The sequence below is a fragment of the Berghia stephanieae genome, chromosome 7, assembly GCF_034508935.2.
Source record: "Berghia stephanieae isolate SIO BIC M18660-M18661 chromosome 7, UCSD_Bste_1.3, whole genome shotgun sequence".
Taxonomy (NCBI): domain Eukaryota; kingdom Metazoa; phylum Mollusca; class Gastropoda; order Nudibranchia; family Aeolidiidae; genus Berghia; species Berghia stephanieae.
Window position 1 is genome coordinate 24902336 of NC_088366.1, and position 25000 is coordinate 24927335.

Consider the following 25000-nt stretch of genomic DNA (forward strand, 5'->3'; position numbering starts at 1 on the left):
AAAGGCTCTTTATTCACATTCTCTCACCATACTCAGGTGTAAATGAGTACCTGGCCGTTAACAGCGTTGTCTCTGTCCGAAAAAATGTAATATCGCATAAAAGGCGTTATGCCCCGTCCTACATGTTACATTTTGCTGTTGGCCAGGGACCCATTGTAAAGCGCTTTGAGCACGTTTAGTGGATATTGCGCTATATCAAAGCTCAATTAAATTAAAACTCAATTAAGTTTCAAATAACTGACGGGTGTATATAATTTATTATGGATCTGAATGGGGATGATCTGTATTACCTTTCCGTGTGCTCGAGGTCATTGGTTACATTGCAAAGTGTGCTCAAAATGACCCGCATTGTGTAAAGTGTTCACAGTTTGAGAAATAACCACGGTCACAATTAATTTGTCATTTTGCAAAGCATGACTCATGGGTATGTTTACAACATTCATAAACACATCAGCGTATTTACATTTATTTAGAAAAGTCCAATCGTTGTTCATCAGCAAATCATGTGATCAATGACTAGGTTGGATGAAAACATGAATATAGATCGCTCCTATTGTTGAACACAATTGTTATGGGGTTGATTTAACATTATTTTCATCCCTTTTTTCATTAATTTGAGAGAATTTCCATCACAACTACCTGCACATAACAATTTGGGTTATCAGACCTGCCAATAAGTCCACATCGGTATTGATCAATGCGTTATTCATACACTTTGAGCATTAAAATTGAGCTTTTATATAGCGCAATATCCACGAAATGTGCTCAAAGCGTTTTACAGGGTCCCTAGGACAACAGCAACATTTAACATGTAGGCGAAATTACAATTTTTTTCGGACAGAGACAGCGCTGTTAGGTACTCATTTTATACCTGAGTACGGTGAGAGAATATGAGTAAAGAGCCTTCTCCAAGGACTCAAATATGCGCCAAGCGAGGCTCGAACTCAGGATCTTCCGATCCGAAAGCGAGTGTCATACCACTAGACCAAATAGACGCACACTTTGACTCCCTCACTCCCCCCCCCCCCCCCCATCTGTCAAGGTCTCTCCCCTCTATTTCTAAATTCCTGCTAGTTCTTTCTCTTTCTTCCTCCTAATCCCTTTGAATCAAACAAACAAATAATACACTACAGAGTAGGGTATGCCAAACTGGTTCAAAACTATCGGAACAATGGCGGACACCCTTATGAAATACTTCTCCAAGGAGCAAAAAATGTATCCAGAGGAGAAAAACATAATAAATTTGATCATGTTATTGACTTTTACGTATTCTGATCACATGACATGTGAAAAAGTTCTAGCCTGCAAGAAGAATAAAAAGTACCGATTTTCTTTGTTTCGAACCAAGCTGCTGGTTGTTATGAGGACGTAACATCAGACTATTGAATCCTACACCCATGTTCTTCAATATTATTTTTTTCATACCTACGTCTCCGAAAGACGCTTGTTGATTGCAGGTTTCTATATAATATTATACATGTATTCATTACTGGATGCCATCTGGCCCCCTGATTTGATTATTATATATATATATATATATATATATATATATATATATATATATATATATATAGAGAGAGAGAGAGAGAGAGAGAGGGGGGGGGGAGCATAGGGAGAAAGAGAGAGAGATTGAGAGAGAGAAAGAAAGAGAGAGAAAGATAGAGAGATAGAGAGAGAGAGAGAGAGAGAGAGAGAGAGAGAGAGAGAGAGAGAGGGGGTGACGGAGAGAGAAAGAGAGAGATAGAAATAGAGAAGGAAAGAGAAAGAAAGATAGAGAGAGCAAGAGAGAGAGAGAGAGAGAGAGAGAGAGAGAGAGAGAGAGAGAGAGAGAGAGAGAGAGAGAGAGAAGAAAAAAAAAAAGAGGAGAGAGAGAGAGTAGAGAGAGAGAGAGAGAGAGAGAGAGAGAGAGAGAGAGAGAGAGAGAGAGAGAGAGAGAGAGAGAGAACTCCCCCCCCCCATTCCCCTCCACCAACAAAACTAAATCTATTTCTGCATTATGTGTAAGTAGGCACTGTCTCTAACGCTTAAATTCGAAGCGTGTAATCCCAATGCTGTCAGTCCAGTAGCTACGCACTGTGTATCAAGCAAATAAATGTGTTCGAATATTATCATAGCCCACAACATTGCCGTGTCAATTGACAGGCTTTGAATATTTACTGTATTTATCGAGTATGACCTGAAACGGAGCAGGATTTCTGTGATAATAAGTGAATTACAATTATTGATTTGATAATATCACAATATATTATGTGATTGATCACCTCAAAAACGGTATTTATTCGTGTGGTTTAGATCCTATAGATAGTATGCAATTGGCTAAGAAACTCACAACATTGCCATCCGGAAATATAACGGACCAACACACAAAACCACGTAGAGTAGCCTTGAATGTTTATAGTCTGGCTAATACAGTTTAGTGAGAATTACTCATAAACATGGATGGCAAAAAACAATAACAAAGGCCTGAGTGACGTTAATTTCGTTCTATCTATACTATACTTGATTTGATAGCAAATAAAAGGAATGAAATAGACGTCACTCAGCACTTTGTTATCATTTTTAGACAACCATTTGTATGATAAGGTCTGACTAAATTATAGATAGTATGCGCTTGGCTCATAAGTTCACAACATTGCCATCCGGAAATATAACGGACCAACACACAAAACTCTGTGTAACCATGAACTTTTATAGTCTGGATAATACAGTTCAGTGAGAATTACTCATAAACGCGGAAGGCAAAAAACAATAACAAAGACCCGAGTGACGTCATCTTCGATCTATCTATATCAACCAAACGATATACGTTTAAGGTTACACTTGGCTTTTTTCGTGTTCGTAGGCTGGCGGTTGTAGTGATTATTTTAGCTGAGCCCATAGCATCAATAGTATCAGACTTGTGTTAAATCTTATACTTAAATGAGGAAAATAAATATGATTTCTTAACCTGACAACAAATGAAATTTTTTTCAAATTTCTTGTCATTTTAACAATAAAATCATTTATAAACATTTGGTGTATCCGACATTAGACCGTTTTGAGACCATGGGTCACATATCTTTAAATTCATCTCAAAACGATACGATATCGTATTGGATTAGAGTCTGAATTCTGAGTTTACAGCCAAATAAAATATGAGACTTTGGTTGAATTTCGCTTCATCGATGAGAGAAAATATAATTCCTTATTAAATGAGTGAGAAAAAAAACTTACATACACGTCATATTTATTTTGACTATTTAACGAGTTATCCGCCGTACTCCGAAAAGAAATAATAACACGTATTCAAAAATTTGGCCCGAAAACTCGTCAGTCATTCAAACATCGATCGATTTACGTGACCCTCATATTGGCAAAAAAAAACCTTTCAAACCTGGGACCTCGATTGCTATTTGATGGACACGTTTTTTGGCCATATTTTGAAATGGATGTTTTTTTTCCAGATTTCGGCGGTTAACTGGTTAATTAAAATTCAATATTTAGACTTTTTCGTTAACTCGGACAGAATGAACACCAAATCGAGAGATTGTGTCAAAAATTTTTTTAAAATGTTTGATAAGTGAATAGAATATGAATATCATTTTCTATCTATTTTCTATCTATTTTCACTGTCTGATGTGAAAAGAATATCATTTTCGATCTATTATCAGTGTTTGATGTGAATAGAATATCACTTTCTATCTATTATCAGTGTTTGATAAGTGAATAGAATATCACTTTGTATCTATTTTCAGTGTTTGACGAATGAGTAGAATATTACATTCTATTTATCGTCAATGTGTGATAAGTGAGAAGAATATAACACTCTATTTGTTGTCAGCCACCTCCGATCTATACATGTCTGGTGATCTTGTACGACAATAAAGATTACCGTAAATACAAAATCATATTGGAAACAATAGGCGCTTGGCTATAAAAGTGATCATTTCTACAATAAAAGTAAGTGCTGCTTATAATCTAACCAATCACAAATATTGATTTGTTTTTTTTTTTAACTAGTAAAAAGCCCGCAATTTCGCGGGGAAAGAATTATTTTCTTTCGATATTGCCAGAATAATTTTGTTGATTAGCTTGATTACGATTAGATGCAACTTTTAATCGATGTGCTTGTCGTCGCTGCCATGCTTTACTCGGCATGATTTTAGTTTATCAGTCAGTAGATACCAATATCAATACGTCGCAAGTCTTTACCACGCTTTACTTGGGAGTGCTTTGCACTACCTTCAATACTGCACGAATTAAAATGGCGGCCGAGAATCAAAACAATGGTCAAATTAGGAAATTTTAAACTTTCACAAATCTATCAAGGTTTGTTCTAGAGTTTTTAAAACGCTTTTATATGATGACAAATTGAATAAATACACGCCTGACAAAAGATCAACGGTGAAAATACAAATTGAATGAATACTGGTGATGTAGGAGCCTTCGGAATGTCTCCCCTTTACTTATGTTCGGTCAAATGAAAATCTGAAGCGGACGCGAAAAATATCAAGTCCCCGAATCTGTCTACTTTTGGTTTGTTCGGGCTAGAAGCTAGACAGAACCAATTGACAGTTTGCCGAAACGTTTAACTAAATATTTCCCAGGGCAATAGTTATCACATCGATGGCATAAAAACGACAGTAATATCAGCAGTAATATTAGTTGATGTTGTTAATCGATGAAACTTGTTTAACATTTCTGTAAATCCGAATACCGTCATGTGATCAAGTGAATTATAACACTATGAATGCCACGATTTGCTGAAAAATGCCAATCTGACAGTTCCTAGCAAACACCCCCCCCCCCCTACCCCACCTCCCCCCCCCCCCCCCCCCCCCCCCTTGCTCAGGAATTTCTCTAGTTGATGGAAACCCCCCCCCCCCCCCTTTTTTTTTCTTCCACGCCACCACATTCCAAAACACACACACACACATGTACACACACCACACACACACACACACACACACATACACACACACGCACACATATAAACATACACGCAATGAGAACACACTACATAACAACACTGATCACTGATCACCGCTAAATCAACACAACAGAAGTAAGGACTCTACTGGACAGAGAGAGTTGAGGGTGTGGTCATGGAAGTGTTAGTGTCTTCGGAAAATTTTTTATGATATCTGTTTGACTTAACGAATTTTCAAACTTACTTTAAATTATAAAAGGAAATCAAGTTATCTGTTTATCTATCTGTAAAAAATACATTTCTATTTTTCAAATCTTTCAGTAGAGTTGTGCGCCGTATCAATTTTTTTATTGACTCAAATAAGCACAATGTTCTCCACAAGGCTATATTTTTAAAAGAAAGGATTAGGGTAAATTGTGTGTATATCTTAAATATTAATTAATTAATTAATCCATTCCCCGTGTGGTGTCCGGGGTCCCTCAACTGAGAGGGTCAAGAATAGCCCAACGCCAAGCCAGCGTGTCGTAAAAGGCGACTAATGGTGTGTGATTCCCCCATCTTTGAGTCACCTGGTCCTCCAGGTTGGGGGTTGGCAAAGGGTTAACACCCCTTTCCGTTAAACTCAAACCGTTACAGAAACACAGACAGACAAACCAAATCCTTTTTTTAGCTTGGGCGACCGAAGAGTTTCTGGAATTACAGAATTTATGAAGGACAACAGACAAAGCCGAAAGGACTCTGCTGACCCGATGACGTCTTCGCCAAACAAGCAGCTTCGAATTGCGTCGTGGAACGTTCGCACCATGTATGAAGCAGGAAAAAGCTCTCAAGTTGTGACTGAGATGAGAAGATACAGGCTGCATATACTTGGAGTAAGCGAAACCCACTGGATACAATCCGGACAGAAACACCTCAAGTCTGGGGAGAAGATTTTATATTCAGGGAGAGGGGACGGGATTCATACACAGGGAGTAGGAATAATTCTAAGCAAGTTTGCCCAGAAGTCACTGAGAGGATGGGAACAATGCGGAGAAAGGATCATCATGGCGTCCTTTACAACACGGAGTAAGAAGATCAGCATGAACATTGTACAGATCTATGCCCCAACAAATGATGCAACAGATGAGGACAAAGATACATTTTATGGTCTGCTACAACAAGTCATTGACAAGTTGCCAAGGAAAGACATCAACATATTGATGGGAGATGCTAATGCAAAAGTGGGACAGGATAACGTAGGCTATGAAGGTATCATGGGACGTCATGGCATGGGAGAAATGAATGATAATGGTGAGAGATTTGCAAATTTCTGTGCATTCAACAGTTTGGTGATTGGAGGATCAGTGTTCCCCCATAAGAGGATCCACAAAGCAACTTGGGTCTCACCAGATGGTGTGACAGAGAATCAGATTGATCATTTTTGTATCTCTCGTAGATTCAGACGTTCATTGGAAGATGTGACAGTACGGAGAGGGGCAGATGTTAGATCAGACCACCACCTGCTATTGGCAAAGCTTAAGCTCCGACTCAGAAAACACGGGGCCAGATCACATACAAGAAGAAAATTCGAGGTGAATGCACTTGATGGGGAAAAGAATGAGGAATTCAAACTACAATTGAGTAATAGATTCCAACCTCTTACTGAGCTCGAGGAGGACATAGATGTAGAGTCACATTGGGCAAAGATCAAGGAAGTTTACATAACAACTTGCCACGAGGTATTGGGGGTAAAGAAATCGGAACATAAAGAATGGATAAGTCCAACCACCTTGGACCTTATTGAAAAGAGGAGAACAAGGAAGGAACAAGTGAATGCAAGCCGAACAAGGGCTTCAAGACTGGATGCACAAGAGCAGTATCGAGCCATAGCTAAGGAAGTCAAAAGATCTGTGAAGAAAGACAAGGAAGCATTCATGAACAGACTTGCAGAGAAAGCAGAAGCAGCAGCGACTGGAGGACACATGAGGATCCTTTATCAAACTACCAAGACACTTGCTGGAAAATATGGGAAACCAGAGGTACCAGTCAAAGACAAAGATGGGAAAACTATTTTTGGAAAAGAGGCTCAATCTGAACGATGGAGGGAACATTTCAACTGCCTTCTGAACAGACCACCACCAGACAACCAGCCAGAAATTTTGCCTGCAAGGAATGAGCTACCAATTAGCTGTGATCCACCATCGATAGCAGAGATTGTGGGTGCCATTAACAAGATGAAAAGGGGGAAAGCTGCTGGACCAGACCAGATTCCACCGGAGGCTCTAAAAGTTGATGCGGAAAGAAATGCTGAGGCCCTGCACCCACTATTTGAGAGAATCTGGAATGACGGGATATTCCCAAAGGATTGGAAGGAAGGACATCTTATCAAGCTTCCAAAGAAAGGGGACCTCAGTAATTGTAATAATTATCGAGGCATCACTCTTCTTTCTATCCCAGGAAAGGTTTTCAACCGTATTATTTTAGAGAGAATTAAGAATGCAACAGATGCTAAACTGCGGGACGAACAGGGAGGTTTTCGGAAAAACCGTTCAACCACCGACCAGATTGCCTCTCTGCGAGTCATAGTGGAACAGTCTATAGAATGGAACTCTCCTCTTATTGTCAACTTTCTGGATTACGAGAAGGCTTTCGACAGTATTGACAGAGCAACATTGTGGAAAATTCTGGCACATTATGGACTCCCTGAAAAGATAGTAAACCTCATTAAGGAAATGTATGAAGGATCAAGTTGCAGGGTTGTACATGAAGATCAGCTGACTGACAGCTTTGAAATTAAGACTGGTGTCAAGCAGGGATGCTTGCTCTCTCCATTCCTGTTCATCCTTGCCATTGATTGGCTAATGAAGGAAACCTCCAAAGGGAGAAGAAATGGGATACAGTGGACCCCCTGGACACAGTTGGATGATCTGGATTTTGCAGATGATCTGGCTCTTTTGTCCCACACCCAGGACCAGATGCAAGCAAAAACCACAATTATAAACAGCCTCTCGGAATCAATTGGTCTAAGAATACACCCTGCAAAGTCAAAGGTCTTGAGGATAGGTACGCGTCAAAGGGAGCAGATCAAAGTAAAAGATCAGGAACTCGAAGATATAGACACTTTCTGCTATCTCGGAAGTATAATTGACAAGGATGGAGGCACGGAAGCAGAGGTGAAAGCACGAATAGGAAAGGCACAGGCTGCATTCACATCTTTGAACAGAGTTTGGAGAACTAAAGATATCTCCCTTCAACTAAAGCTAAGACTTTTCAACTCAAACGTGAAGTCTGTCCTACTGTATGGATGTGAAACTTGGAACGCATCACAGGCATGTATAAGGAGGGTACAGATTTTTGTAAACAGGTGCATGCGTAAGCTACTCAGAATAAAATGGATGGATAGAATAAAAAATGAAGAAGTATGGAAAAGAACACAGCAGAAACCAGTAGGAGAGGATATAGGAAGAAGACGATGGAGGTGGATTGGACACACGCTTAGAAAGAATGACTCAACTATAACAAAGAAAGTATTGGACTGGAACCCTCAGGGCAGAAGATCAAGGGGAAGGCCACGAGGAACATGGAGAAGAATTAAAGAAGCTGATATACAGAGAAGTGGTAAGACCTGGAATGAGATAAAAAAGTTGGCTCAGGATAGAGAAGGATGGAAACTGTTTGTCTGTGGCCTATACCCTGACCCAGGGTGAAAAAGGCAATGATGATGATGAATTAATCCATCTATCGATCTATCTATCTATCTATCTATCTATCTATCTATCTATCTATCTATCTATCTATCTATCTATCTATCTATCTATCTATCTATCTATCTATCTATCTATCTATCTATCTATCTATCTATCTATCTATCTATCTAATCTATATATCTAATCTATCTATCTAATCTATTTATCTAATCTATCTATCTATCTATCTGTCTATCTATCTATCTATCTATCTATCTATCTATCTATCTATCTATCTATCTATCTATCTATCTATCTATCTATCTATCTATCTATCTATCTATCTATCTATCTATCTATCTATCCATCTATCCATCCATCGATTAAGCTAACAGAATGAAATACTCAATTCTTGTCTAAATATTTCTTAATTAAAATGTTAACATCTTACTACGCTCTAATATTATTTTGTCACTTATAGTGAATTCAGTTCAATTCAAAGGTTAATTATTATATAATTCTCAATAGAAATGATACATTAACTGATAATTTCGAAATACCGAGTTAAAATAGGTTAAATCAATAATAAATCAAAACAATACACAAGTAAATGAATATATAATAAATAAAATATACGTTATTAATGTAACACGGATGAAAAATTAATTAATTTTAAAAACAAACAAACAAAGAAACAAATTCTAAGTATTTGACAACGCTACACAGAAGGAACCCCCCCCCCCCCCCCCCCCCCCACTAATTCTTTATTCCTTTGATTTTAACGAAATTCGTTGTGTTACTATCATCTGTAACTGTCGGTGTTATCAGAGAGAGAGAGAGAGAGAGAGAGAGAGAGAGAGAGAGAGAGAGAGAGAGAGAGAGAGAGAGAGAGAGAAAGAATTATATAGATAGACAGATGAGAGAGAGAGAGAGAGTTAGAGAGAGAGAGAGAGAGTGTGTTTGTGTGTGAGAGTGTGTGTGTGTGCGAGAGAGAGAGAGAGAGAGAAAGAGAGTGTGTGTGTTTGTGTGTGAGAGTGTGTGTTTGTGCGAGAGAGAGAGAGATAGATAGAGAGAGAGAGAGAGAGAGAGAGAGAGAGAGAGAGAGAGAGAGAAAGAATTATATAGATAGACAGATGAGAGAGAGAGAGAGAGAGAGAGAGAGAGAGAGAGAGAGAGAGAGAGAGAGTGTGTGTGTTTGTGTGTGAGAGTGTGTGTGTGTGTGCGAGAGAGAGAGAGAGAGAGAGAGAGAGAGAGAGAGAGAGAGAGAGAGAGAGAGAGAGAAAAGACCTATTACTTTCTAATGGTAGAATGTAGAGACGATTTAAGTGCTACAAAGTCAATATTACATTGTTTACAAAAATAAAAGTGGTTAAGTAGGCCTATTTGTTTTTACAGAGAACAATAGGTATAATAATAATAATAATGATAATAACAATAACAGCAATAAAAACAACAACAATACTACTACTACTACTACTACTACTACTACTACTACTACTACTACTACTACTACTACTACTACTACTACTACTACTACTACTACTACTACTACTACTACTACTATACTAATAATAATAATAATAATAATAGTAAGAATAATAATGATAATAATAATAATAATGATAATAATAATAATAATAATAATAATAATAATAATAATAATAATAATAATAATAATAATAATAATAATAATAATAATAATAATAATAAAAATATTATTAATAATACTAATATTAATAAAAATTAGTAATACTACTACTACTACTACTACTAACTACTACTACTACTACTACTACTACATACTACTACTACTACTACTACTACTACTACTACTACTACTACTAACTACTACTACTACATAAAATAATAATAATATAATAATAATAATAATAATATAATAATAATAATAATAATAATAATAATAATAATAATAATAATAATAATAATAATAATAATAATAATAATAATAATAATAATATAATAATAATAATAATAATAATAATAATAATAATAATAATAATAATAATAATAATAATAATAATAATAATAATAACTAATAATAATAATAATAATAATAATAATAATAATAATAATAATAATAATAATAATAATAATAATAATAATAATAATAATAATAATAATAATAATAATAAATAATAATAATAATAATAATAATAATAATAATAATAATAATAATAATAATAATGGTGATTATCATGGTGATGAAGATGATGATGATGATGAGGATAATAATAGTATTAAAGATAATAATACACGATTCTTCCATTTCTTTGTATATGTTAGAGTTAATGATAAAATAAAAAATTATAGGATATGTCTCAAATTATTTACTTATGTACTAAGTTTTAAAAAATCCAATGAAAAACACAAACAAACGAAAAACAAAAAAACCCCAACAAAACAAACAAGCAACAAAATAAAAAACAAACAATCAAATAACAAGAGACAAAACAACACAAAAACTAAGTTGACAAAACAAATCCCCCCCCCACTCCTTTTCCCCAATTAAAACAAACAAAAAAAAAAAAAAAAAATAGAAAGTTTTAAAAAATACAAACAACTTGGACGAGATGGAATCGCGAATAATTACCATTTAAAAAAAAGTTCAAACGTGAAACGGAACAGGATGAAGACGAGGGGCGTTGGTAGATAGAAAGTTCCAGACTAGTTCCTGGATGGTGTTTGCTTTACGTGATATTCGTCAATGGACATTCAGGAGGTAAGCACTATTGATCGTGTTATGTAAATGTGACCAATCCTCCCAAAATAGTATGATGTCGGGGTGCATTGGATGCTAATGAGTCATTATTTTCAAGTAACCAAACACGAGGTGGATTCTACATAGCACGTTTCAGGACTAATTTTTTCAGACCAAATGTGACCTCTCGTCTCAAAACGGTATTATGTCGGCAAAAATATAAATTGTTGGCATTAGCACCCTAAAATATGGTTGCCATTCTGCTCAAGAAATCATATAAAAAAACTCAACGCAAGTCTGATATTTCTCTGCTATAAATTAAGTTTTCATTAACTTAACCAACCCGACTTAATATCGTTTTGTGGTGAAGGGTCACAAATTTGGAGTATAAGAATGATGTCAACTATCACCACCGCCCACTCCCAAATCCTGTTTAAATATTCTCAGTTCAAAAGTTCTAAAAAGAAATCCAGTTTATCATTATAACCCCCGATATAATTCCGGAATCATCCGGTTCGAAATGATCCAAACGCGCGTGCGTTTTAAAAAATAGATCGGATCGAAAAAATAGACGTTTTAACATGAAATATTACAACTTTATACCAATAATACATGACTTGCTTATTATTTTGTGCCCAGTTATTTCACAATTTTTCTGGGTTTTTTTTCCGTGTTCGAAGGCCTCGCGATGATAACGATGAAAAATTTGTGAAAAAAAACAACAAAAAAACAAAAACAAAAGAACAAACAAACAAAACAAAACATGTTTACCCCGTTTTCTTCAGTTGTGTGCTAAACTTTATTTTCAACCTAATATGAATATATTTTGGACTTGAAAAGATTTATTTAGAATTTAGGAGGATTTAGCCTTGGAAAATTCCATCGAGGAACGCGGTTCTAAAAATAGATTAAAAAAAAACACACTTTTTTTTCCTCTACTGGGATGAAAATTGTTTCTTTCTTTAAGTCATTTTCTACAGAAAGGAGTCTGATTTGGAACACAAAATAGACTTTCACATTCTTTTTTTTAAAGGTAGCCTAATTCAATACCGTGACATAGAAATAGTAAATGCTGTAACCAGGAATATGCGATTTCGAACAAACATAAATTGTCTGTACAAGTAAAATAATAGCAAAACATATGTTCTTGCTTATGCAAATTCCTTGTATCAATACAAACAAGAAATAAAGTATCAAATTGGAAAAAGAATAGATATGGCATTAGAAATAACAGTCAATATTTTTTCTTTTGCTATTTCGTAATGTTCTGTTGAATCTGCCATGACCAGTAATCTGGCGAAACTTTGAAATGAAAAAAAAAAAAAGAATTTGTTAAACATTTTGGGCAGAAAACTTGTCATCCAAATATCGGCGATTAAAATGATCCTCACCTTGTCAAAAACTCTCAAATCCGAGACTTACATGATGTGGTAGTATTAGCGACGTGTACTCATTTCCAGGTCTGATAACCCAATTTGTTATGGTCTCTTTGTGGAATGGAAGTATTCTCAACCCGACACAAAATATCGTCCATTACAATAATATTAAATCAGGCCCATTTTTTGCGTTCGGTAATCGGAACTGTTAATGTGTGCACCGAAATTAGAAGCAAAGGTAGTAGAACTCAATGAAGTCACTTGATTGAGATTTTTTTTTTTAGAATATGCGGGCCATCTAATTCGATCGATACTTGAAGTACGAGTGTTCTGGCCAAAAGTTTCAAAATTGTCTTTTTATTCTTTCAAAGTTCGGCAGATTAATGGAAAGGGGGGGGGGGGGGGGGGATACTCACTGGATCCACCCTTTACAGTCTGGTGCACATCGAACCTACCAATTCCCCTTAATGTTATCCTGACACATTTTACTTTCTCTTCTTTGATATATCAACTAACCCAAATCTTATAGGCATTACTATAAATATATATATATATATTTAGCACTAGCGGAGAACCTAGAAAATTTGTGAGGAATAAAGACTGTTACGAACAGGTACTCATCTATTTTTATTATTATGCTACTGTGTATAGTGGAAATTAACATAGATCGAGACAAACCTATTGAGCCATCAACGATCAAAATCGGTCCTGTAATAAATTCTGTTGGTGCGCGCAAATGAATCTGGCAACTGTGTGGCCAGATTGAGATTTTCCATTATCAAAGGCCCTATCTTTATGGCCTAGCAGATTTATAAATAATAATTTAAGTCAACGGATGATATGATAGAACTACCCTTTACTTAAAGAAAAAGAAAGGTTTGCAAATTATTTGTATATCGATATGTAAAAAAAATGTGTTTTTAAAAACAATTTGACAGTAATTCAGTGCACGTTCCCAAATATTTAATATAGGCTGTGCGGAACAATTTTGACCCCCAACCCCTATTTAAAAATAGAATAGATTTACTTCAAACACGAATAATGTAAACCCCACGTGCATTTAAATGTAGGTCTGATAACCCAATTCCTTAAATAAACACTAAAGACGAATTAGAAACGTGAGATTCTCAATGTCTCATTCGTCTGAAGTTTTTCATTCAAAGTGTTTTTGTTAATAAAGGGAGAACCCGAGACGTCCACATGCCATTACTTATCGCTACTTTTTTTTTTTATCTCTGTGACACAAGAGCGTGTAGACAGTATTCATGAGTTTTCCCTACCAATCGTGGGATTGATTATGGGACTGTGGAAGACAACTTCGTATAATTATTAGTGAACTGTATTTTTTACGGTTGCTTCCCTTACATAGTACATCTTCATCACCATTATTATTATTATTATTGTTATTATTATTATTATTATTATTATTATTATTATTATTATTATTATTATTATTATTATTATTATTATTATTATTATTATTATTTTTAATTATTATTATTATTATTATTATTATTATTATTATTATTATTATTATTATTATTATTATTATTATTATTATTATTATTATTATTATTATTATTATTATTATTATTATTATTATTATTATTATTATTATTATTATTATTATTATTATTATTATTATTATTATTATTATTATTATTATTATTATTATTATTATTATTATTATTATTATTGTTTTTAATAGAATGACTTGTACCATTGAATTGAATCAAATAATCTTCATCCTTCATATCTATATAAATGTGCGGAATCGGTGTCTGAGTCGGTGCGCTTCGTGATTTGTAACGGTGTCAAGCTACAGTGAGCAAGGTCATAGACTGAAGAGGTGAAATTATTATTGAAAACTCGGGCCTCGATATTGGGTCATTGATACCGATTTTCTCATTCGAATATCAAAAAATAAACTGCAAGTTTTAGCTAAAAATGAAACAGTGCCAGAACAAAACAAGAAAGAAATATTCAAGAAATAAACCAAAAAAAAAAAAAAAAAGATATTCTCAACCCCCCCTCCCCCCCCCACAAAAAAGACAGTCTTCCTCGAATGGAGATGGAACCTAAGACCCCCTGATTACCGACCAGCCGTGCTAACATTACACATTAAGCGACAATCGATAGCAATATTCACCAACAAAAACTTAAAACTGAGTTGTCGTTAATAGTGCTTAAGAAACAAAACATCTTATTGGTTGAACTATAGAAGGAGCGAAATTGACGCCACTCAATTCTTTGTTATTATTTTTAGCCAGCGTTGTTATCTCTAAATTCTATCAATCGGACAAAAACAAAAACGTTCAAGGTTAAACATAGTTTTGTGTGTTGGTACGTTATATCCAACTGGCGGATGTTATGCGTGTTTTGTATGGTTAAATGCATAGCACCAATAGCTTAGCCACTCCAGGAGTTTATCGTCTCTGTATTTCAGTCTCGGTTTCTGGCGTGAAGGCTACGGTCTAAACTCAAAGCCTGACAGTGATCCAAAGTAAAAAGAAAAATAAATACGTATGCCAATTTATGTGCGGCTATAATATGGTCGTATGGTTTGACACTCGCTTTCGGATCGGAAGGTCCTTGGTTCGAGCCTCTCTCGGCGCATAGTTGAGTCCTTGAAAAGGCTCTTTACTCACACTCTCTCACCGTACCCCGGTGTAAAATGAGTACCTGGTAGTTAACAGCGGTGCCTATGTCTGAAAAAAATATGTAATATATCGTCTAACAGGCGTCAAGTCTCGTTCTACATGTTGCGTGTTGCTGTTGGTCAGGGGCCCCTTTGTATAGTACTTTGAGCACGTTTAGTGGATATTGCGCTTTTATAAAAAATTCAGTTAAAAGCTCAAGTTAATAGCCAAGACGACACCTACAAAAAAGTGAATTGTGAGTTTTCAGACTCTAGTTCATTTCGCCATAATGCCACTTTGACCCCATGGGTCATATTCATTTTTTTGTTTCGTCTCTTTTAAGGAAGACGAAATGCTCAGTATTTATAGTTTTGCACGCATCGCAGTATCGGGCCTCGATATTGGGTCATGGCAGATTGCCAAACTATGACAGAATACATTTCTCATTTTGGCTTAAAAAAACGTTCCCTTCACATTTTTATCGATTAGCTTGACACACAACTAGATACGTAGATAGTCTAGTCTCAAAGTTGTGACGTGTCAGATTTGAAAATTTTAAAACATTTTTAGTCTCGGGGTTGATATTTTGGACAAATTGAAGGTCATTGTAACCGTTTGATATTTGTGACCCTTCGTCTCGAAATGGTATTATGTCGGAATGAATTGGACCCCGAAAAGTGACTTTAGAATTAAATTGATAGTAAATAACAATTTTTTAGCTTTTGCATTGTGAGAAATTGTTTTCATTCTGTAACATAACAAATCGAAACAAACACCAAGTTTCATGTTTTTGTCCTTAAATTCAATTTTTTGCCCCCAAGTCATCCCGACATAATACCGTTTAGAGACGGTGAGTCACATTTGAAATAAACGCTTTCTGGCCAAAATAAGATTTTAAAAGTAAAAAAAAAAAATGAATAAATGAGTATAGCAAAGAAGACGTATCTACACGCGTGTTAGGTTTTTTCTTTCTTTATCAGAAGATGGATGGGGTACTCATTTATCGGGTGCCAGTCTCTTGAGCCGTGACATGTCAACATTTATTATTGGTTTGGTCAGTTGCTGGTCAGTGCCGACCAGAAGACGGACGAGCTCGAAAGTTATGCAACTGTGTTTCATTTCCGATTTGTAAAAATGGAACGCGGATTGATGAATAAATTATTGGATAAATGAATGAATAAACAAACATATATATGTATAGATAGACGGATAGATAGATTGATAAATAAACACATTGGTAAATTTTAAAATAAACACAACGGAATGAATAAGTAAACAAATAAATAACTGAATAAATAGAGAAAAACAAACAAATAAAGGAGTAAACAAATAAATCAATAATAAATAATTATATGAATAAACAAATGCATGTATAAAAAAATAAATAAATTGATAAATGAGTTAAAAAATGAATGAATTAATTAATAAATAAATAGATGGATTAATTAACAAAATAAAATCTAGATATAGATATCAATAAAAGAATGATAAAAATTGTGTGTCTGTATAATGTAGCAATGACTATGAGAAATGTTTTTTTCTCTTTTTGAGGAAAATTTTTGTCTAAAATCCAAGCCCTATCTCCACTGAGTAGAAATGTTTTTGAATTTTGAAAACCCATTCATACATAAACAAGTTATACAGTTTTAAAGGTGTCATATATTTGGATGACCCGCAAAGAGGAAAAAAACGCGAAAATATGGTACGCTTTTTCGGCATTTTTTTTCGACCTTTGGTTGTATCTTGCGTAAGTAGTGGATTAAAAGATTGAAACTTGAAGAGCAAATTAGGATGGTGTTTTGTAAAATACGGGAAAAGTACTCGTCATATTCATATGAAATTTTACAACCAAAAAGAAGAAATGTTCATGTATTACCTTGTCAGTGACAAAACCTCCACGCCCGGTAGTTTTAGAAATATTTTACTCCAAAGAGTAAAAATCTATTTTTAACGGTGTTCTGGTAATCACACGAGTTTTGTCGCTTGACATAATCTAAAATGACCTTTTGTCTAACTGTGTGCCAACTTTCAGTCATATTCATCGATAAACAGCGTCGTAATTAATTTTTTAAAATAGCATATACGAAACGGCTTCGTCCCATATTTTGACGCGAATTCGTGCACTTCGTGAGCGAAAAAGAGGCCCAAAGATTTGTGCGGGATAGTCATTGCTAAAGAATGTGTATTCTACAGGAAAACCCAAATTTCTTTCTTCTCTGAACTAGTAAATTATTGAATAGTTTAACTAAGAAATCAAACTAATTCGATAAAGTTTTAGAAATAATTAATTGTATTTTTTTATAGCGCTTATTCATTCTAAATAATATCGATATTATGTTCTAAGCTATTGACAAAGGTTATTAAATGTTATTTCTTGAAGCTGTAACGGCCTCACCGGTTACATACTATTTGCGGCTATGTGGTCTAGTGACTCTCGGATCGGAAGGTCCTGGGTTCAAGCCTCGCGCTCGGCGCATAGTTGAGTCCTTGGAAAAGGCTCTTTACTCACATTTTCTCACCGTACTCAGGTGTAAAATGAGTATCTGGCCGTTAACAGCGTTGTCTTTGTCCGAAAAATGGTAATATCGCCTAACAGGCGTCATGTCCCGTCCTACATGTTAAATGTTGCTGTTGACCAGGGACCCCTTGTAAAGCGGTTTGAGCTCATTTAGTGGATATTGCACTATATAAAGATCAATGAGTCAATGTTATTTTTTGAAGGTGTAACGGCGTCACCGGTAACATACTATTTGCAGGCCTGATAACCGAACGCAGTTATGGGCTTGATTTGGCATTGTTGCAATGAACAATATTTTGCGTTGGTTCGAGGGTGTTTCCATTACAATGATTTTATAACAAATCGGGTTATCATACATGCGAACACCGTACATTTATTTAATACAGATAAAATTGCTTTGGTGGTGGTGGTGATGATGATGGTGGTGGTGGTGGTGGTGATATTGATGATGATGATGATGATGATGATGATGATGATGATGATGATGATGATGATGTTGTTGTTGTTGGTGATGATGATGATGATCACGTCGTTGCTGTTTTTCTTACTGTTATTGTTGTGGTCTTATTGTTATGTTGTTGTTGTTGTTGTTGATGATGGTGATGATGATGATGATGATGATAATGATGATAATGATGATGATGATGATTATGGTGACAATGATGATGATCAAGAAGAAGAAGAAGAAGAAGAAGAAGAAGAAGAAGAAGAAGAAGAAGAAGAAGAAGAAGAAGAAGAAGAAGATGATGATGATGATGATGATGAGGATGATGATGATGATGATGATGATGATGATGATGATGACGTTGTTGCTGTTTTCCTTATTGTTATTGTTGTTTGACTTGTTTTTTTTGTTGTTGATTATGACGATGATGATGAGGAGGATGATTAGGAGGAGAATGAGGATGATGATGATGATAACGATGCTGATGACTACGACGACGACGACGATGATGATGATGATGATGATGATGATGATGATGATGATGATGAGGATGATTAGGAGGAGAATGAGGATGATGATGATGATGATGATGATGATGATGATGATAACGATGATGATGACCACGACGACGACGACGATGATGATGATGATGATGATGATGATGATGATAACGATGATGATGACCACGACGACGACGATGATGGTGATAGAAAATACAATAATTTAAACGCGGGATTATCAAATGCATCGTTCCCTCCCTCTATCAACCACTAAAATATTATTTCACCGAGGGAACTCCGACTCAAATATCAAAATTGGATTTATTCTCCTTTATGCCACAAGTAGAAATTCATTTGAGAAGTTCAAGCCTATATAACCTACACATCAAGAACATAAAGTCAATATTGAAAAGCCGTACTAGATATCTATTTGATTTGTGGCCAACTTTCTACACCGTTTTATTTTGCTGGTTTTTTTTTTGGTGCTTATATTTGCTGCTCACTTTATGTTTTTTCGCTCCCAAGATAATTTCATTCAAATATCCCCATGGCTCTGACCGATAAAAATGTCTGATTACATTTCACACTAAACCCAACTTGTAAATATTTGAAAACGTGACTTTCAAATCCTGCTATGTCGAACTTTCATCATTCAAAGAAAACTACAATCTTTATAATCTATTTAGTAACTTAATTGAGAAAAGCCACTTGTCTGTTTGCTTCATAGTGTTTGGACACTTCAAATTTTCTCTGCTGATTCTATGAAAATGTTGCTGCTTGCAGCTCGAAGAAAAAAATAAATAACGATAAGTGTTGAAGGGTAAGCTTAAATTTATTAGACGAAGACATATACTGTGGACGTTTCGGGTTTCCCCTTTATCAATAAAAGACGATGAATAAAACACTAAAGACGAATGAGATATGTAATATCACATATCTCCTTCGTCCTTAGTGTTTTATTCATTGTGTTATGTTGATAAAGGGTAACCTGAAACGTCCACAGTATTTGTCTTTGTCTAATAAATTGAAGCTTACAATTCAACACCTTTCGTTATTTTTTTTTCTGGTGATTCTACCGATGGTCGGCGGATCAAACCTCTGAAGTCCCGATTTTCAAAATCAGCGGATCAAAACTCTGAAGTCTACATAATACAAGCTTTGCGCCACATGTTTTATTAATTTTGGGCGGATCAGACCTCTGATAACACACAGAGGGCTGATCCGCCCATAATTAACTAAAACACGGTGCACAAACAGAGGTCTGATCCGTCTAAAACTAGATTCGATACCCCGATCATGAAAATCGGGACTTCAGCGGTTTGATCCACCGACCATCGATATAATGCTGGAGTATGGTAACTTATTTTCTCTCTGGATAATATGACTTAGCAGATTTTTAAAAGAAACCTCCTCAGTAAGGAAGGAAAGTCGTGACGTCAGACCTCTACTTTTCTGGTTCCTCAATCCTTCGGAGTGTGTATGTAACCAGTCCTTCGGAGGACATATAATAAATATGTTACATATTGAATCATAAGGTGGCATAACCATTTTAGTTGCAGGATGTATAGGCAGATTCTAAGAATTACGGGACGTAAAAGAGCGAGGATGGATGGAATGTATTGACGACAAGGACTAGAAAATAAGATGCCATCACTCTGCAGCCAGAAGATCATTTACACAAGGTATATTCAGTATACTGAAAGAGTCGTTTTACACTTCCAAAGAAATAAGAACGAGAATTTTTACATCACACTTTTATTCTCTATTACAGGCCTGGTAGCCCAAATTGTGAAGCCCTAATTCTTGAAAAAGAATTTCTCTCTCTCTCTCTCTCTCTCTCTCTCTCTCTCTCTCTCTCTCTCTATATATATATATATATATATATATATATATATATATATATATATATATATATATATATATCTTCCTCTCTCCTTTTCTCCCCGTTCTCTTTCTCTCTATATTTCTCTCTCTCACAACCATACATATATTTATCTCTCAAATGAATCTTCCGATTTCACCTTAATATTAAGTTGGAACTTTGTGTCCTCTCTCTCTCTCTCTCTCTCTCTCTCTCTCTCTCTCTCTCTTTCTCTCTGTCTCTCTCTCTCTCTCTCTCTCTCTCTCTCTGTGTGTGTGTATGTATGTCTGTCTGTCTCTCTCTTCTCCTTCTCCCACTTCTCTCTTTCTCTATTTTTCAGCCTCTCTCTCTCTCTCTCTCTCTCTTTCTCTCTCTCTCTCTGTCTCTCTCTCTCTCTGTCTCTCTCTCTCTCCATCTGTTCTTGTCCAAGTAACAAGAGAGTATCCATAAAGAGAGGCAACACCACCCCCTCTCCCCCCTCAACCCTATCATCCCACGTTATTCATTCCTGCCTACTCTATTCTGTCGTACTCTGAAAAAACACATATTTAAAACTTTGGCCAGAAAACTCGTCCTTCAAATATAGATTGATTTAAATGACCCTCATCTTGGCAAAAACTCTCAAACCTGGGTGTTCGTGAAGTCACAGGTTTGAGAGTTTTTGCCAAGATGGGGGTCATTTAAATCGATCGATATTTGAAGGGCGAATTTTCTGGCCACATTTTTAAATATATGTTTTTCCAGAGTACGCCAGTTTTGCCCTATTCATGAGAAACAGGAGCGTTGTTTACACCAAACCACCACAACCACCGTCATAGCGTTTTACCCTTGGGAGAGACTTATTCATACTCCCATCAGAATTTGACTCCTAAAAATTTTTGATTGTCTCTCTTGTCTCTCGGGAAAAAAATCTTTAAAAACTATTCATAGTGGTTTTTAAAGCTGATTTTAATGAAACAGAATTGACCGCACTCTTTGTAAAAAAAAATCAGTTAAACTGTGAAGCACACTCATTGTTAAAAATAGAAATAGACTGTGAAATAGATTGTGCTGAACTCAAGTTCCCTCCTTAACGGCCATTTTCAGGATTTATCCCCACCCAACACATTTTTTTTCACTCAAACACTAAAGCAGCAAAGTCTAAATTGTGCGGATATGTGGTCTAGTGGTATAACTCTCGCTTTCGAATTGGAAGGTCCAGGGTTCGAGTCCCGCTTTGAGCAGCGGCGCATAGTTGAGTCTTTTGAAAAGGCTCTTTACTAACATTCTCTCACCATACTCAAGTGTGAAATGTGTACCTGGCCGTTAACAGCTTTGTCCCTGTCGAAAAAAAATTGTAATATCGCCTAACAGGCGTCATGTCTCGTTCTACATGTTAAGTGTTGCTGTTGCTAGGAACCCCTTGTAAAACCATATGGGAACGTATATAAATGCTCTATTTCATTTTAAGCCATACGACACCTTGTTCTGCAAAACGAGCTGAAAAACAGGGACCAGCATTTATAACTATAATAAAAGATTTTTGGTGTGATCAGAAGACACCAGAATCCGAAAAATGCTGGCGGCATTGTCACAGATGTGACGATTGACAGGAGTCACGTCTCGGCCTACGTGTCTAAGTGTTCAGGTCATAGCTGTCAGAGACATGTATATGGAGCATTGGTTCAAGTTCAAGTTCAAGTCCATAAGATGCAACAGGCGCACTGTTCCCATCACCGCAAATCTTATACACATAAACGTTACCTACTACACCACACGAATCCTGTCATTGAGTCACTCAATCCTCCCGGTGGTTTTGTTTATTATGTGGAAAATGCGTTGAAATGATATTGGGTCTGTGCTGTGATGTCTATTATGTCATGTGCAGTTTGTTCCATTCATGTATTGTTCGAGGGCAAAAGCTATATTTGTATGTGTTTGGCTGGTGGAATGTGTTGGCGTGATGAAGCCTGGTAGAGAATCTGTTTTATGAATTGTTAATGTAATTGGAATATTTATGGCCGAGTGTTTGCTTTTGACTGTTTTTTAACATAGATGAGTGCGCGCGTTCTCTCTACGAGACTAGAGTGTTGGCCATCTTAGTGTGTCTAGAGTTGCTGTCACACACCCCGGCTTCGTCTTGTGGCAATTTGTGACAAATCTTGCAGCTGATCTCTGAATGTTTTCAATGGCTTTTATGCCCTTAATTTTGTAGGGATCCCATGCAGAACAAGAATACTCCAAAATAGGTCTGACAAGTTGAATATAATATGAGGGCTCTTTCAGAAATAACCGAAAAATGCCCATTGCTCAGCAACCAGTGGAGATTTTTTAATTCTGTAAACGACATGATATTCCTTATTTCCTTACGGATATTCCCAGAAATTATGAAGTGCATCATTTTGCACAAGGAATTTCTAGACGATTTTAAAGATGGCGGCCCACCTTGAAACTTGGTCAAAGGAGGAAATCAGAGCTGTCATACGTTTTTTGAACGCCAAAAGTCTGAATCCTACCGAAATTCATAAAGAACTTCAGAGTGTATATGGTGAGCATGTTAAAAGCCGTACACAAGTCTATCAATGGTGTAATTTGTTTGAAGCCGGCCATTCCGACTTGACAGACAGGGAAGGGAGAGGGCGTTCGATAACTGCGACGTCAGAAGACAATGTGAAGCTTATTCGTCAAGACAGGAGGTTGAAACTTCATGAAATCGCAAGCAGTCTTGAAATTTCGGAAACTTCTGCCCATAGAATTGTATTTGATGAACTTGGCTACAGAAAAGTCAGCGCAAGATGGGTTCCTAAGCAATTGACAGACAATCATAAAGAACAAAGATTGGACATCTGCAGGGAACTTTTGAGAAGAAGCAAGAGCTCACGCAGGGTTCACGGGCATACTGCCAACGCCGGCGGAGACTTTCTAGGGTACGATGTGACTTTTCTTGACAGCATAGTCACCGGTGATGAGACTTGGTTGCACCATTGCACTCCAGAAACAAAGCAAGATTCGATGACATGGAAACATCCATCCTCACCTGTCGCGAAGAAATTCAAAGTCATGCGGTCAGCAAAGAAAATAATGGGAACTGTTTTCTGGGACAGTCGTGGTGTTATTCTGTTCGAAACCTTACAACCTGGAGAAACAATCAATGCTGCAAGGTACTGCCAAACTCTTGACACGCTTAGGGAGGCCATTCGCAGAAAGCGCCCAGGGCAGTTGACCAACGGTGTCATTTTGCAACACGACAACGCTACACCCCACACAGCACGAGTGACGCAAGGTTGGCTAGAGAAATATGGATGGGAGATTTTGCCACACCCACCACACAGTCCAGACCTTGCACCATCTGATTATCACCTCTTTGGACCACTGAAACGTGAGCTGGCAGGAAAGCGCTTTGATGTCGATGAAGAGCTTGTTGACCATGTGCGGAAATGGCTACAAAACCTTGACGGAAATTTCTTCCGAGAGGGTATCTATTCCATGGTGCGGCGTTGGCAGAAGTGTGTCGACAGACTTGGCTGTTACGTAGAGAAATGAAGGACGAGTCAAGGTATGAACACGTGTAAGAATTTTGTTGATAGCATAAAAAACGCGGATTTTACAGGCATTCTTCGGTTAATTATGAAAGAGCCCTCGTATATGCCTGCGCCGTTGTCTTTTCGGGACATTGATGAAGATTTCTCTTGATGAAATGTAATGTTTTGAAGGCCTTTGGCACACTATGGTGAATACAATGTTCCCACTGCAGCGTCCTTCATGTGGACTCCAAGGTACGTTATACTATTTACATGTTTAAGTGTTTGGCCTAACATTTTGTAGTCAAAGCTCAATGTGTTTTTCTTGGTGGACATTGACATCACAGAGCATTTTACAGGATGGAAATTCATTTTCCACGTGTTTGACCACTGTATCAGTGAGTCTAAATCTGACTGCAGGATCTTTGCATCGTTATGATCTTCTTCTATCATTCTGAATAATTGACTAATAGACTGTTGCTGTTCGCTAGGGACCCCTTGTAAAGCACTTTGAGCATGTTTAGTGGATATTGCACTATATATTAAAGTTTTGATATTGTGTTTCAACACATGTCAACCAACTATATCTTTACGATAAACTGGTGTCATTCTACACCAATCCGATCCTTTCGCTCGTTACCCGAAGGAAAATTATTGCTTGTTGCTCAAAGAAAGAGCTCTTACGTGTCATGTGGAAGACGATCATTTTGAAAATACGGCATTCTTCATCGGAAGATATTTTCAGAAAGAATCTTTTTAAACCAGTGAACTGCCGCCTCTGGAAAGATACTGATTTTAAAATGTGGCTAGAAAACTCGTCCTTCGAACAACGATCGATTTAAATGACTTTAGGCATCAACAACGACAC

The 25000-nt window shown here is 36.4% G+C and overlaps 2 protein-coding genes across 7 annotated transcripts in view; one reads left to right on the plus strand and one right to left on the minus strand.

Moving 5' to 3' along the window:
• The window catches only part of LOC144976936 (uncharacterized), a 59444-nt gene that overhangs the window by 23773 nt on the left and 10671 nt on the right, over window positions 1–25000 (minus strand). The window lies entirely within an intron of this gene.
• Window positions 2051–25000, plus strand: part of LOC144976937 (uncharacterized) — a 38316-nt gene continuing 15366 nt past the window's right edge. Inside the window, exons 1-2 of one of the 6 annotated variants that reach the window (XM_078921556.1) lie at window positions 2051–2271; window positions 3692–3939. The gene's annotated coding sequence lies outside the window, so the exon portion shown is untranslated. The other 5 variants (XM_078921555.1, XM_078921558.1, XM_078921559.1 and 2 more) reach the window with 5 other exon arrangements.